This window comes from Meleagris gallopavo, chromosome 5, assembly GCF_000146605.3.
Source record: "Meleagris gallopavo isolate NT-WF06-2002-E0010 breed Aviagen turkey brand Nicholas breeding stock chromosome 5, Turkey_5.1, whole genome shotgun sequence".
Taxonomy (NCBI): domain Eukaryota; kingdom Metazoa; phylum Chordata; class Aves; order Galliformes; family Phasianidae; genus Meleagris; species Meleagris gallopavo.
This window is the reverse complement of record NC_015015.2, coordinates 44,041,482-44,052,590: the sequence shown is the minus strand read 5'-3', so window position 1 is coordinate 44,052,590 and position 11,109 is coordinate 44,041,482. Positions and strand designations below refer to the sequence as shown.

The window sequence follows — 11,109 nt, the reverse complement described above, 5'->3', positions numbered from 1 at the left end:
AGTACCAGCAATCACTGCCAGTAGAGGTACTGGGCTGCAGCAGGAGTAAATCCATGTGCAGGGATCAGAAAGCATGTGCGCAGTTCGGCTCAAACCAGCACTAACTGTGCTGGCTGCCGGTAACGGGTGTGCCAGAATGGGAAAGGTATTTCAGTTTGTGATAAAACATTACGGATCTGAATCCTACACTCAGCTTTGCTATTTCATTCCACATCTAACAGCTCGGATTATTCCTTGGAATAATTGCTAGTGGTGTATCTGTGTCATTGGGGGGAGCTCTGGGATACTGAGATGCAAGCCCCAAGTAAACACTGACTATTCATATTCCATAATCTTCCTTTTTTAAATGGATTCATCATGCTGTGTTTTGGAAAAGAGCATGCAAACACCTAAACAGCTTCAGTGGTGATTTTGGCACAATGAGCGATTGAGGGAACACACTTCAGCCAGGCAGGCTTGGTTCATGCCAACATCCCTCTGCAATCAGAGGAGCTTTTCCTGCTAGGAACCAGCAGGAGCCAGCTCCCATGGAGAAGAGAGATGAATGCCTAAAATTTTAACTAAATGCTCCACCTCCTGCTGCTTATGCAGCCTCACTGATCTAAGCACAACTCTGCACTCCAGCAGAACTCCAGCTCTGCCTGGGAAGCAGAAGCCCTACGTGCCCTGGGAAGCATCCTGAGCTGCAGTAGATAGGCACAGTACCCCTGGGGCACAAACAGCTCTGCTAGGGGACTGTAGGTAGGAATGCAGCCCTCCAGCTCCCAGACATGAGGACAGAGGCAGCACGAAGGGAGCTTGGAGCACATCAGTACCTCACAGCTTTGCCACTGCAGTCAGCCATCTGTTCTGGGTTTATTAAAAGTGATGTGCTCTGCTGGGAGGATCAGGAAGCATCTGCTGGTGCATTTACATTTAAATCCTCACAGCAATCTCATCCTTTTTTAATTAATCAAGCCCACTTTTTTTTGTGAAACCACACAGATAAACACTTCTTCTGTAAATGGGGATGCACGTTATGCTAATGCCACTAAATAGCTAATACGCAGAAAAACAATTTAGTGCAAGTAGCAGCATCTTTCTCAGGATTTAAGAAAGCTGTTCTGACAGAGATCATGCTTGTTTAAATGGATCACTGTCTAAACCTGGCTTATGCTGCATCGCAGTTTCGCTGCTGCAGAATTGCTAATCAGTGGCTCAGAGGCAAGAGGGAGCCTGAAGCAAGGAGCTGAGGCACAGGTGCGGTTGTGCTGTGGGTGCATAGCTGTAAGGGCCGGAGGGTGGGTGGGGGAACCCAAGATCCCCCCCAGCAGAGCACTTGGCTGATGCAGATTGAATGTTAGTCCTGTTTGGTTGGCAGAAGATCCACAAGCCACCGCTGTTTTATATGGCAGGTGGTGTCCCCTCTGCAGATGGAGCTCCAGTTTTTCCCAGGGGACAGTGTGTGCCCAGCTCTTCACCAGTGGATACAGCTCACTCTTCCCATGCTCTAGGAGGACACAGCCAACCTCCAGCCTGTGGTTCAAGAAGCCAACCCATACTGCTGCCCTGTTTCTCCCAAGACACTTCCTTCTTTCTAGGCTGAGATCCATGGTACTGACATTTAGTCCACAGCCAAGAATTTGTCTGCAGCCAGCATTCATAATGTCTTTCCAGCCAGGATCTACAAGCAATCTAGAAGGTTTGCTACGCAGCAAGAGGAATCGACCTTCCCCATAGCTCAGTAAAAGGGATCGATAACGTCAGTGGCAACCCTGAAAGCTCTGGAAAAGAAGGGGGGCTCAGCAGTGAGAAGAGCCTTGGGGCTGTGGGAGTGAATTAGTGCACCCGACAAATTTCCTTTCAAAACACATAAATATATGATTGGGACACATTCGTAATGGGAGGAGACAACCCAAATTTCCCCTGCAATGAACAGGGACATCTACAGCTTAATCAAGTTGCTCAGAGCCTAGACCAGCCTGACCTTGAATGTCACCAAGGACAAGGTATCGCCCACCTCTCTGGGCAACCTGTTCCAGTGCTTCACTACTCCTATCATAAAAAAAAAGTTTCCTTAAATCCAATCTAATTCCTGCCTGAAGTCAGGCTGTACATGCAGAACCCAGCCCTCACCTTCCATCAGCACTTGGTGCAGTTGCCTGAGCCAGTCTGCAGCAGGCCTGCAGGGAGATGTATCTTGCTTTTTTTCTTCCTACTATTGAGACTGGCTATTTCTGTAGCCAGGATGTAGTAGGATGGGAGGAGACTAAGTGCTGTGGAATAAAAAAAATACGGTCTTCGTGTAACAGCAACATTCTTGTATCACCAGGGAGTTCAAAGCTGAGGGACAGTGCTGGCTTCACCTTCCAATTAGTGACCTCTGAATAATTAGCAAAATAATCTTTTTAGAAATGCTCCAGTGGCAGTGCCCCTGATTGTCAGATAAACAGCATCCTGGAGAGGGAAAGTTGGCAGTGATGAACAACGGGCTGAGGGAGCAGCAAGGGCACGGGCAGTCATTAAGCCTGAGAACATTCATCAGCCCATTCAAAGCTCCAACAAGTCAGAGCTGTTTCACAGTGCAGGCTAATTGAAGAAAATAATTTATTAGGAGATTGAACAGAGATCATTAAACACTGCAGTTTCAGTCTTGCAAATGGTGAAACAACAGTTTTTCCTTGACAGTTGTTTACTGTTAAATCCTGGGTTCCTTCTCCTTTCCCCAAGCTTCCACCTCTGTGTGGGAATTAGGGTGGTGGTGGTTTGCCCTCTCCCTCACACCCATCTCCTTTTCCCTGTCATTCCAGCACCAGTTCTTACCCTTCAAAAAGAGTTTGTTTCAGGACTGCTAACTGAAGAGATACTTGGAGGTACCAGGTAGGACTAAGTTTAATAGGATTTTGAATATGGTCACCATGACAAGATTTCTTTAAGATATGTCTAAAAGAAAATTATGAAAGTATCACATTACTGTGGTCAGAGACTGAGAGCGTATGGGATTTTTACTGCCTGTGCCCTCTGGTGTGTGAGCAAATTTTGAGAAAATACCACAGTAAAGCTGTGGGGATCAGAGGAAGGTGAAAGACTTACCTTTAAGTCAACTGAGACCTCTTCCATTAGCACCATCATGGACTCAGGTTCATAGCACATAGCTGCAGCCTGCTTTTAGCACAGCTGACTCACAGAAGCACGAGGCTGAAGGGACCTCCGGAAGACATTGAACCTGTGGTTTCAGGGTGGATCAGGTGCTGTGGGATCTTCCTGTTGGAAGAATATTCCTGCTGCTCCTGGCAGCCACATGGCTACTGGAGAGGTGAAATTCTTCACCTTGTGGGACCCTAAACTCAAAGGATCTTGTCTGAAAACACAGCTGTCCTTTGTTTTGAAAGATGCATTCTATAGCTTTCTCCCAACTTCCAGTTCATTTTTTTCAGCTGAGGTTGTCCAGCAGTGGATATAGAGAACAGCTGATAACTACCTGCACCCCCTTTTTCTCATTCAAGTTGCTGTGCCCTAGATCGCTCTCCATTTCTCCTGTCTCCTACAAAGTAGGGCTCCTAAGGCTGAACCCAGCAACTCCAGGTGAAGCCTCACAAGATCAGTGTAGCTGCCACTATACATTACAGAGAATCAAATGGAAGACATCAGCAAAGAAACTCCCAGCTCAGCCAGCCTGGCAGTCTTCAACCACCCCTAGGTCCCTGCCTGAAACTGCCCATTTTCATCCTGAACCCAGTAAGGATTTCCTGACATTTGCACATCTATTGGAAAGCCATTTCAGAATTTCATCCTATAATACAGGTGCTCTAGTTTTCTAGTGTTTTCATGGGTAGTTGATACCTTTTTATTTTTTATTTTTTTCTTTTTTGCAATAACTTCCCCTCAGTAGCAGTACTTTGATCTTACTTGATGTCATCTTGAGGATTTCAGGGCACTTCTCTCAGTCATCAACATCATTTTGAATGATGAGCCTGTCTTCCAAATGTCTTGCAAGCTCTATCAGCTTGGCTTTCTTCAGACATCTCATAACTGCTCTCCCTTCTCCATCATTCAAACTGTTCTTTCACACCCTGACCCAGATATGGGCTGAGCACACCTCTCCTGGATCTCACTGCTCAGGCTCAGCTCTCACCTTCCAGCTTAGCAGGTAGCTGGGCCCTGCTCTCATGGTGAAGCCCAGAACATGTCCCTGGTGCACAACTGAATACATTTTGTAGGAAACTGCCCAAAGTCTTCTTACAATTAAGTCTGTGTCCCTTAACCAGTGGGCCAAATAATTAAAATTGGAATGGACTGACATGGTTTGCTTTTGACAAAATCCTGCAATGTATTTTATATCAACTGACTAATCTGTGGCCAACTATAGATTGATGTTTCAGTGATTTGTTCCAGAGATGTTTCCAGGAATCAGAGTTACGTGTACTGATTTAAATTCCTTGGCTTTCCCTGCAAGACAGGTAATAAGTGTTCCCCTGTTCTTTCTCTCCTGCCCCTCTTATTCCATAGCTACCCAAAAGTAATAATAGCTCAGGAATGGCTTTGGATGGGTTCTTAAGACCTTACAGGTGAATTTTGTTTGATTATGCAGGCTGGAACATGTCAAAGCTATCTAAATATTCCTTAAGCTCTCCTTTCCTTATTCCGCTCCAGGTCTCCAATCCTCTTGTTATTTGTTTCAATTGTGCTCAACATCTGGTTATAATTATCCTTTCTAGGAAGTTTGAAGCAGAAAATGACAGCAAATGTTTCAGCCTCTGATGGATCATTACCTCTCCAGAATACAACCTTCTCCTCTGGGGTATTTTCTTTTCCTTAACAGACAGTGTAACCATTAACCCCTTCCCCACAGTCTCCTCAGATCTCCTCTCAGGACTTAGGAAAGGAGAGATGTTAATGTTGGTCAGTAGAAATCCCATTATTGTACGAATACAACAAATTCAGGAAAAAAACAAAAAGGTCTGAGGTTCTGCCCCTGCTGATGCACCTTATCTCCATGTCCATAGTCTCAGAGCTGTATATAAATATTTTTAAGCAAGGTGTGAAGCAGACAAGAAAATGTGGTTTGAGCTACATTCATGCACACTATGTCACTTACTTGTTTGCCATGCAAGGGCCATCTAGAGCATCAACAGCAATCTGGAGCCTGGGAGTGGATGTAAGTACAATGAATAAGTCACTGGACTTAGAAAATGTTCTTGCCACTTATAAGAACGTTGGGTTCAACAGGCAGGTCACATAAAGTTGAATGAATTTGCTCATGAAGGAATGGGGCAAGCATATAAATTCAGAGAAGCTCCCGCAGAGAAAGAAAGACTCCATGCATCATGTCTGTGTTGGGAAGGTGGCAAGTGCTGGATTTAAAAGCAGGAAGAGGAGACAGAGGATCTGCTGCTATTTATCACTGCGGTAGGTATAAGCAAAGATCTACAGTGGTTCGTTCTATGACTCTGTGAAGACATTCCTTCCAACGGTTCAGCTGATATCCCTCAAGCTCACTCCTGAGTGACAGGGAAAAAGGAAACTTGATGTTACATCTCATTGTATTCCCAGGAACCCACAACTTGGGCTCAGCTTGTCACTGCAGTCTGCTGTTTCACCTTGTCTCTGATTGTGATCAAAGATTTCACCTTCTTATATGGCTTGCAATGTCACTTTACCTTTCTGCTTGCCTATAGTAAAAGCAAAGCACATTACTTCTGTGGAGGTAGCTCACCAATGCAGGTGAGCATAAGAAACCTGCTCCCCCCTGGGACCCACATCCAGGAGCTCCTGAACACATCTCTGTCACTGGGGTCCCTGTGGGAGCTGCTGTAGTTGCTGGGCAGAGGCATGCCAGCAGTTCCCCTAGAGAGTCACAGCATTCAGCTTTGACTGGGGTTTCCAACTCTTCATAGCATTCACACCTAAACAAAGGAGAGACATCTCCACGCTTTAGAGTTATAACTAAGAATGCTTCTCGTCTGGGAGCCTGCGTGGAATATTGATTGCACAATATCTCTCTTATCTGGACCCTGTACCTCTGATCACAAAGTGAGGCGTGTGTGTCTGGGGTTAAAAGCAGTCATTTCAGGGAGCTGGGCAGATGTGTGCACCTTTCTGAAGCATACTTGTACCAGAATTCTTTTTCAGTACACATCTACTTTAATTATTTTTTTCATTGTATACACAGTAATATCAGCAAACTAAAGGGACTATGTAATTAAATCTTCTGATTTATGAGCATCTGTGTAATTATTTGGGGTGTGAAAATATAGATAGGAACTTCATTGGTTTTCAGAACACAGAGTCACTTGAATTAAGCCACCTTTTGCAGTTTGTACAGGGCATGTTAGCCCAACAAGCCTTTCAAATCGAATAGCTGCTGTATGCTTACAGTGAAGCAAACACAAAAAATAATTTTGAGAAACTAGGGCAAAGCTGTAACTACGGTTTAATGTACACATCCCAGCCATATCCAATCACACTCTATCTACCACAGCCAAAGCCCACTACAGCAGTGGCTGCAGTGTGATTTTTGCCTCCTGACTGACATGTAGGTGGCATTCCTGCCTGAGGAAGTCACCACCATTGTAGGTGTTCCAAGCACTAAAACTATGCTCTAGGAGACAAGCTGTGTTCCTCCTTGTGCCTCTCAGAGGAGGGGTTAAAATAGGGCTATCTGCAATTAAGACGATTGGGCAATCAGAGCTGCCACTAGCTCCTGTGGCACACTGCATTGGCCTCCACGTTCTTATGCGAGATTCACTGCATGTGAGCAGCCAGAGCTATCACTGCCACAGCAAACCTCCCACCAGCACCGTGCACCCGCTCTGCAGAGGACACTCACACTCTGTTCTCCAGCAGATGTTCTGTAACTATATCTGGCTACAGCCTTCCCTGAGCCATGCTGCGTGTTGCAGGTGATACAGCAGCAAGAAGGAATAAGGTGTTTCAAAAAGCATATCCTAATTAATTTTTTAATGTTCCTTTTCCCTAGCACCAGCCTCATTAGATCTGTGTGCATGAGATATTTGTTCAGGCAGGTGTCATGCTGCTAATCATGAAGACGGGCTTGTTGCCTGGATACTTCACTCAAGCCACGATGTCACGACTACAAACGCAGAGCTGAAAACCAAGTCACTCCTTAATCTTCCAGATTATCTCGGGGTGCTGATTCCTGCACTGCAGGGAACTGTATTTCTTGAGCAACACAGAAGGGCTTGCGACACGTGATGTATCTGAATGAGAGATTCAGGTCATATTTTAAATTTATCATTCTGAAATTGTCTTTTCTAATTTCTCTGAAGTTTGAAATGTCTATTTGTCTCCTTATTACCTTCTGAAATGGAAAAAGTTCTCCTACAGCATGGCATAATGAAGTAGTGTTCAGGCTGTTATCGTGGTTTTGCACACAACTAGTCAGCTTGCACAAGCTTCCCATGAAAGGAAGATGCTATGCCCTGATCCCTGCCCTGCAGCTGCAGAAAGAAAGAGAGGTTTCCATCCAAACTGGGCCACCACTGACCCTATTTATGCATCCAGACCCACCAGTTTTTAGCCACTATACAGGCTAAACGTGAATGGAGTTAAAAAATGTGGGCTCAACAAGGAAAACCTCAGTCTACACTGTACCTTCACAGTTATGCCTTTGGAGGACAGACCCCTCACCACCTGCCCAGTGTTGTTCCAGGGACAGGTGAATTTAAAATGCCAAATTCAACACTGAGCTGTTACTAGTTTCAGCATATCTGAATATACATTATTTAGAAAGATGCTTTTCCTAAAAATGTTCTTCAGCTCCCACAAGCAGAGTGATTGAAAGCCATGGAACAAGGAGAAGTTATCAGTGAATCATTTAAATAGCCTTCATAGCCTAGCTAATACTTTTCTATAAAGCCCTGCCATTTCCCTTTATACATGTATGAAATCTTGCTGAAGCCATTACCCCTGTAATGGACTTAGTGCTTACAGCTGCTATAGTAATTTCTCCATAATTAAATGCTGTGGACAGCAATGACCTTCATCTCTCTCAGGGGATGTTCCACGAATATGCATTTGAGTGTCCAGGGGAGGTGAGATCATTGCCTGGGTTGCTGTTTAGGAAGAGTTAGCCAGTGGATAATATGGCACTAATGAGCAGCAAACTTCAAATCAGAGTATGTTACTCCAGAAGGTGATTCTTTCAGGACAACGTTAAGGGCAAATTTTCTTGCATAATTTTTGATTGGATTGGAGATGGAGGAGTTTTTCTTGCTAAAATATAGATGTGCTCTAGAAGAGGAAGGGCAGTGGCCATCCTTTGGGATTTGGGAAGCTCAATCTTTGATGTCTGCCTGACTCTTTGGCACTTTGAAAGAGCAGACACTAGAAAAACAAGCATCTTGGGAAAGGCACTTATAATTTACATTCACGGACTGACCTTTGGATGGGGCCTCTCAGCTTCCCCATGTAGCCAACAGAGAATAACATCTCAGTTCTTCTCCTGACTCAGCTGCCAATTTGCAGAATGAGGCTGGGCGAGTAACTTAATTTCCTTTTATTTGTACCTGTATCTAGCACCCTCCTGTGCATATGAATAAATGGGTATGTCAATATACAGACATATATCCCCTGCATTTCCATGTAATGCGGTTTAATATTTGATTTTTTAAACATAATAGGATTCAATTTTTAGAATGAATAAAATGCAGGGCAGTATCCATGCTTGGTGTCCTTGCAGAACACTGGTGTCCTAATGCTTAATTCATGTTTGCAGAATAAAACAAAGGCAGAGGCTGAAAGATGAAAACTTCCAACCAGTGAAGACTTCTGCTGAAGAGGCTCTGTAGCGGCCATGCTCTACCGGGACAGCTCAGCTCTTGGGACATCCCAGTACCGCTTCAGAGGACTCCCCTGTGACTGCAGGAAGGGAAGGGTCTGCATTCAGCCCCAGGGAGCCACAAACCCCAGGGGCAGCACTGACCACGACTGAGCATTTGGCAGAAGACAAAAGATCAACGCCACTGCTAGGTGACCCCTGGCCACTGCACAGTCTTGTCCTCACAGGAATTAAGCTGATTCAGGCTTGATTTCAACAACGCAAAGTCAACACCCTCATGATGAAACCTGGCTGCACATGGAATTAGCAGCGGCCCGGGAGCAACATTAGTAGGACAAAGCAAATGGGAGTGTGCTTAATTAAAGTTGACAGCCATAATGGCACTGCCTGTAATAGTATCAGGAGATTATTGTTTACAGCACTGTGCTACAGGCTCTGTGACATCCCTGCCAGGGCATCACCCTTATGCCAGCTCTGACAGGACAGATCTTAATTTCTGCTTATTAATGTTGCACATCTCATGTTTACAGAGAATCAAAACAACTTCTTCCTTCCTGGTCTCCATCTCCAGTTGTACACCGTACTGTGCAAACAGCAGTTATCAAGAGATCCAAGTTATGGTTTATCTGCTTGTTCTTTAATAACAAGTAAATGAATGAAGGTTAGAGGAAAGAGTTTAGCAGGGAGGACAGGGGATGTCTCTTCCCCACTTCTGATTTTTAGATTGAATTATTTAATTGAGGGATGGTCTGCAGCAGCTCAGCTTAGAAAATGAAAGAAAACCCAGCACTCATTGGCAAGTCTCCCTGTGAGAGAGTGCTTCAAGACTTCAGCTTCTCCACACTGGGTTTCCCCTGAAGTCAGCACTTCTGTTGACCTCTTCGGATCTGGCTTCATAATTTTCTTCCTGGGGATCAATGATGTGTGCAGGACCACCCATCTGACTTGACAGGAAAATCAAACGGAGCTGCTGCTGTTTTACAGGAGCTGAGAGCAACTCTCTTTCATTTTGTTTTGTTTCTCCTCCTTTTCTAAAAAAGCCCTGGGATCTTAATTACAGCAACATTTCCTGCTGTAATTAGAGCACTCTGATTGAGTAGGGTAATGATGTGCATGAATTAACACTGACACAGACTTACATTGCCAGTCAATACCCTGACATCCCTTGAAGTATATTTTAACACTGATCCCAGCAGAATTCAGTGTATGTGTCCTGCAGCCAGATGGGTCCAAAACCTGCCCAAGCAGCATGGGGAATTTGAATAAGAAACAGGAATTTCAAGAGATTCTCAGAAAAAGAAGTTAATAGACATCAAACTGGGCTTGGCACTTCCATGGAAATGCAAACACAAGGAGCTTCTTCTTTCTTAAGTGACGTTCCGATTTCCCAAAATAAATGACTTACGACACTGTGAGAAAAATCTAGACAGTCCCAGTGATGAGAGCGAACAGAAAAGCCTTGGTAGCAACCACTGTCTGCTGGAGGCTAATAACAAATGTCACCCTAATAAAGGGCAGAGGACTGGATAGGAGAAAGTGGCCTTTCCCCACTCAGACTGTGCCTAACTGCATATATCCACATCTGTGCATCCAGGAAACGCTACCAAGAGCCCAGGAACAAACTGTGGAGAAGTCAAAAGCCTTGCAAGGAAAAAATCTGAATATCGGAGCACTATATTAAAGAAAAGAACTGGTAAAAGTAACCTGATTTTAACCAGAATCAAAATATCAGGATAAACTCTTTCCTGCCACAGTGAGTAAATGTTGTACTTGAGATGAAATCATACCCACAAGAAATGGGGAAGGTCAGTCCACTCTAGCAGGGACATCGGCTGTTTGTATGAATGCATCGATGATATCTCAAAAGTATCCAGAGTATTAGCTGCTCTGTGGGATTCAAGAGATCCTTAAAACTCACAACACCTTTTTGTATCCCCGTCCAGACACAAGCAACGCAGCTGTCTGATGTTATCAGAGGGTTTGGGAAGACAAGCTGTGTGCACAGCAGGCTGCTGCATTCTGCTTGTGCAGCAGCAGTGTCAACACCTGCAGTGCCGCAGCTGAGCTCATTTCTGCAGCATCAGCAGAGAGAAGGCAGAAAGGCTTTGCAGGATCAGCCAGGAGGGAGGTCTCTGGGTGGAGGGCTTCTTAGAAAGGAGCTGGGACCCTTCTGCTGGAGAAACTCCTGACCTGTGGTTTGGACACACTGATGCTGGGGGGAGCAGGACCTGTGCATAGAGTGTGCAAAGCCACAGGATGTGCCTGTGCCAGAGACACCTAGTTCTGTCCTCCGCTCCTTCACTAACAGATCAATACAACGTTTAAAAAGC

The 11,109-nt window shown here is 44.9% G+C and overlaps 1 long non-coding RNA gene across 3 annotated transcripts in view; it reads right to left on the bottom strand.

Moving 5' to 3' along the window:
- Nucleotides 1–2,234: 2,234 nt before the first annotated feature.
- Nucleotides 2,235–11,109, bottom strand: part of LOC104911223 — a 12,962-nt gene continuing 4,087 nt past the window's right edge. For 2 of the 3 annotated variants that reach the window (XR_004159966.1, XR_793743.3), the window contains 2 exons: nucleotides 3,073–3,243; nucleotides 2,235–2,255 (listed from right to left, as the gene is read on the bottom strand). This is a non-coding gene — a long non-coding RNA (uncharacterized LOC104911223). Of the gene's footprint in view, nucleotides 2,256–3,072; nucleotides 3,244–5,077; nucleotides 5,126–11,109 lie in introns of all 3 variants that reach the window. The other variant, XR_793744.3, reaches the window with a different exon arrangement.